Below are 5,222 nucleotides of genomic sequence, written 5' to 3'. Positions count from 1 at the left end.
GTGTGCCAACTCAGGTGAAGTCTCCCTAAGACGCTTATCCTTTTGCTTCTTCAAATGAGGTGCCATATCTGCAAGAATTGAAGAAGAAACGATCAAAGAAGCTCACAAAGTAATACTGTAGAAATCCACACGGTCGTATGGAAATTCCACACGCCCGTGTGGAACCACGGGGCATGAAAACCGCACGGGTACATGTTAGAATCCCATAAATAAATCATCAACTCATGCCTAAACTCTCGACCCACAAAAGCATAGGAACGAAGCAATATTCACCATTTTAATCAATTAAATTCAATAATTGATGAAGTAAACAAGAAATGAGGGTTTACCGACAAATTGAAGATGTAAAACATAGAATAGGCCGGAAAAATGAATACAAACATGTCTAAATCGGTGTCACGATGTCGGGAGAGTAATAGAGAGTGTTTTCTAAAGGATTTAGGGTGTAATGTTGAAGAGACGCGAAGAGATTTTAAGGAAAACCCGCGTCTCCTGGAATTCTGCACACCCACACGGGTGTGCGGAAATTACCCACGCGTGTGACTCCACCGGAGAGGCCTACAGGAGAAAACGCATGCCCCTGTGTGCTCTTGGGAAAAAACACTTAATGCTTCTGAACGCACCCACACGAGCATGTAGAAATTACCCATGCCCATATTCCCGGCCCACAGGGGCAGACACACGCCCCTATGGCTTCTCTATCAATCCGAGAAGAATCTCTAAGTGTTTCACACCACCATACGGAAATTCCACATGGCTGTGGACCTTCACAGGACCAGTTCATAGGGGTACTCGCATGCCCCTATCTATTCTAGGGATGGAAGAGAGCCCTACTGCAGAGACCCACACGGGAGTGCGGAAATTACCCACGCCCATGTGTTTATCACAAGGCCATCCATAGGGGCGAGTCCATGCCCCTGTGTCTTCTAGGGAAAATCTCTAAGTCTCTGCAAGACGACACTTACCGTGTGGAAATTACCCACGGGCGTGGATTGTCATTAGGTCGTTCAAAGGGGCGAGTCCATGCCCCTATATCCTCGTAGGATTAGCTCGTAGTAGAGACCCACAGCCATGTGGAAATTCCACACGGCCATGCGTTTTCTCTGGATTCCTTAAAAAACTCTGTAGGCTCTGCAGAAAATTCCTGAACATAGTAATACACTCAGAGCCTGCCTTATCATACAAACTGTTATAACCAGGGTTTACTATAGATTGCTTTAGCCCATTGCTATAGATTTTCAGCCCAATACTGTAGCAGTCTGATCCTGTAGCAAACCGGTTCTGTAGCAGACTGGTTCTGTAGCGACCTGTTTCTGTAGAAGCCTGGTTTGATAACAACCCGTTACTGTAGCAGCGCGATTTTCTCTAAAACCTATCTTCTTCTTTTCTTCTCCTTCTTCTTCCCTACTTGGCCGAACCCTTCCCTCTTCCTAAATTCTTTTCCGGCGAGATTCTTGTCCTCTTCCTTCCTTCCTCACTCTTGAACTTGGTAAGCTTGGATTTATAGTTTCATACCGTATTTATTCTTGTATTTTTCCTTGTTTTTAGTTTTTTAAACCTAGAATTTCTCCATGGATTTGCATGTTTGTAGGCTTAAATTGAAGCCATTGATTTGTTGTTCATGTTTGAGGATGCTTGTGGTGAAATTTCTTGAATTGGTGTTGTAAATTTGGAGAAAATCTTAGTTTTAAGGTCGGTTTGCTGTAGCAATTCCGAGGTTACTGTAGCACCGGCAATCTTTAGTTGTTTCTTTGATTTCTTTGGATTAAATTGAAGCTAAAACCCCTAGAAACTCATTGGGAACCTTTAAACCTAGTTTTGAGCCAACCCTAGGATCGAATTAGGGTTGTTTGTTAGAAAACTTAGGGTTTTTCTTGTTTGTTTCATTTTTGCTAATTTTTGTTGTAATTTGTCATGCTTTGGCAAGGAGAAGAAGTCTTGGATCGAGGCAAAGGCTTAGCCGAGGAGTAGCTTGCGAGGAAGACAAATTGCCTTTTCGGTGAGTGGAATTATTTAGCATAGCTTTATTAGAAGAATGCCAATAGCTATATATATATATATATGCATATCATGTTTTAAGTAAGTTTTATTGATTTATACTTGTTTGGTATTTTGGTGAATGATAGTTATTACTGAGAAAATCTTGGATGTCTCGTTTGGCATTTGAATTGTTATCGTGGGAATTGTGATTAATATACATATTCATGAGTTCGTGAAATCTTTATTTAGTATAAAACTTGAGAATTGTTATGGAAACCTTTGTTTTTGTGAAATGTTAGGCTTGGAACAAATTTTGAATTGTTGAGAGGTAAGGATTTCCATGTTGTTGCTTGTGTTGGGACTTGCAAATTATTTTTTTTTGTGTTAAAAGTTTGGGCTTTGCTTATGTGTTTATCTTGTCCTCGTGCAAATGGCCGAGGTATTCTTGATTTATGATTATGACTGGATATTGTACTCCGAGTGGAGTTGTATTTTATTGTGGTGATTGTTTTGGTGATATCCTACTACAGTAGGCGGTCTTCACGGCCAGCCTATTGAGGTGGCGTGTTGACCGGCTGATTACTACGAGGGCCAGTTCAGGTGGGAGTGCAGAGCCCTGACTGGATATTCATCGGGTAGCCGGAGTCGCCAACCGGTGAACTGATGGGTCAACGTCAAAGGCATGAGTACCTTGGCGGCTCTGAACCTAGCCATGGCCACGGCGAAAGTTTAGAGAGTTTTCTAGACCATGCTATGTTGGGTGAGTGTTGGGTATTATGTTTATTTCAAAACCATGTTTCATAATTTTTTTGTGTTGAAAACCCTAGTTGGGGTAAAAAGGGTTTTCTTGGTATTATTATGTTGTTTTACTTCTTTTAAAGACTTCTATTATGTATGTTAATGTTTCTAAACTTGTATTACTTTGGTAAAGCATTTATTTTGATGATTCATTATTATTATTTTTGCTGTTGGTGTATTTTTCTGCTAAGGTTGTGCTAACCTCCCCTCACTGAGTAACTTTAGTTACTCATCCCTCTTTCTTTCTCCCAGTCTGTTGCAGGTAGTAGGTGTGACTGTGTGGCAGCGTACTGGGCATTTGCTTCTGTTCTATCCCCTATTGTATTTTCTTCAGTTCATGTATGTTATTATTGTCATGGAACATGTTATAAGACCTATGGATCCACTAGTGTGTAGAAAACCTTGTTGCATGGTTTAGTATTTAAATACTCTTAAACTTCTGTGTATTACCATTTCCTACTATTGTTAGGGTGTTTCCCTGTGTATTTTTGTGAACCTCTATATTTTCTGTATCCTATTGTTGTTGTTGTTGTTGTTGTTGTTGTTGTTGTTGTTGTTGTTGTTGTTACTGTCGTTGTGTAACATTGTTTCTTTCTGTTCTATATCTGCGATATGTATATTGTTGAATTCCAGGTGTGTTGATTAGCCTTGCGGCATCCTGAGGGTTGAGTGGCGGGGTATCCCTCCTTGGGATTGCTGCGGCGGTTGTCGCGTCCCGTGGGCCCGCGGGTCGGGGCGTGACACAAACTATACTAGGGAAAAACATGAAAAACTCACTCAAATGACCAACAACTGCGCCATAAACATTTAAGCACATGATTTGCTCACCCGCAAGTGTACGGGGTCGCTAAGTAATACCCTGTAAGTGACACAGGGGTCATATTCCACGGGGCTAAGGAGCTCCTACTACTCCTCCATCACCTATTATCTAACCTTACAACTTAAGCATGATTTACTACTCTAACAAGTGCAATAATATAAACAACTTCCAAGAATAAAAACTATAAGAAGCACAGGAGATCACAAGAGCAACAATGAAATAGAGACGCCTAGGGATGAGGATCCCCTTGAGGGGTCATCATCATATATGGATGCACAATAATAGCAAAGCAAGGCTGATTTATACCGAAGGATCTCAAGACTAATCCAATCCCAATTTCTCGGTGATTGAACCCTAATCCCATACGAAAGTCAATAAAGATCTCTCCCTAATCACATTCCTACGATCGCATTAAGTGTATGGAAATCCCGCAATAAGGACACACTTACCCTAAGTCTATCCTTAAGATTCGGAGGGGCTACCGACATCCAATTTCTCGGCATATCAATCCAAGAATACCCTTTCTAACTCATTAATGATCTAGTACATGTGAGTAGGTACATCTACACGTACAACTCAACAAAGAACTAAGGATCTCTCCATGTTATAGTTCTAGACATGAAGAATAATGAGCCAAGATATAAATCAACCCAAATGCATTTCAAATAAAAGTTTAGCATCCAAAATACATGATGAACCCCCAAGTCTCATCTACATCCGGTGGCCTTGGGGGTCTAGTGTGCCATCATACAAACAAACATAACAAACTCAAGAAAAACACAAAACAAATGCACAAGTGGCACTCCCTAGTCCAAATGATGATGAAGAAGAACAATGCCGGCCGAATGACACTTCCTCTAGCCCAATGAATGTCGAATGCTCCTCCTCCCTTGATGATGAAGCTCTCCCCTTGAAGTTCAAGCTCTTGATCACCTCCAAGCCTCAAGCTAAGATCTCTAAAGATGTCTTCGTTCTCCTCCTTCTTCCTCCTAAGTGTTGGCTGCCAAAAAGTCTCCCCCTAGCATACTCCCCCAATGGAGGCCGTATGAGGTATAAAATGAGACTCAAAAAATCCTCCAAAAGCCTTCCATACCGGGTCCACACTGGGTCAATGAGGGTGTCATTGAGGCAGTATGAACCAAGCAAAAACCCATTCTTCTCTTATAACAGTATTCATATTGGGTCAATGAGCTCCTCATTAAGGCAGTATGCCTTTAATCAATTCTTGGCTCGAAAATTCTCCAAGTGCTACAATGGATGCTGCAGTGCCACTGCTACAGTATTCCAGCTGCAGCGATTTACTACATAAATATGCTAGAGTACTGAGGCCTAGTTTTCTTCTCTTTTTTCGCCCAAATCATATCTCCGTGTCTTCCATGGCGTTTTCATGCCCTGCGAAATAAATAATACTCGATTAAGCACAAAACGGGCATCCATTCATATAAAAATACATGCTAGAAGTATCAAATACATATACTATAATATGTACATTTAGACACTTATCAGCACACGATAACACCAAAATGTCCAAGAGAAAATCACAGCAATAGCATCTAAAAACCAAGACACCAACACTTAAAGCCTTATTCATGCAAACACTATCTAAAAACTAGGAAAACAGTAA

At 41.0% G+C, this 5,222-nt stretch overlaps 1 long non-coding RNA gene across 1 annotated transcript; it reads left to right on the top strand.

Moving 5' to 3' along the window:
- The first annotated feature begins 1,945 nt into the window (after positions 1 to 1,945).
- On the top strand, positions 1,946 to 3,311 carry LOC120251928. Its single transcript, XR_005533525.1, has 2 exons — positions 1,946 to 1,999; positions 3,031 to 3,311. It is a non-coding gene; the product is annotated as an uncharacterized LOC120251928 (long non-coding RNA).
- Positions 3,312 to 5,222: the final 1,911 nt, after the last annotated feature.

Source organism: Dioscorea cayenensis, chromosome 20, assembly GCF_009730915.1.
Source record: "Dioscorea cayenensis subsp. rotundata cultivar TDr96_F1 chromosome 20, TDr96_F1_v2_PseudoChromosome.rev07_lg8_w22 25.fasta, whole genome shotgun sequence".
Lineage (NCBI taxonomy): Eukaryota > Viridiplantae > Streptophyta > Magnoliopsida > Dioscoreales > Dioscoreaceae > Dioscorea > Dioscorea cayenensis.
The sequence above is the reverse complement of the archived record's forward strand: the minus strand, read 5'-3'. Positions and strand labels throughout refer to the sequence as shown.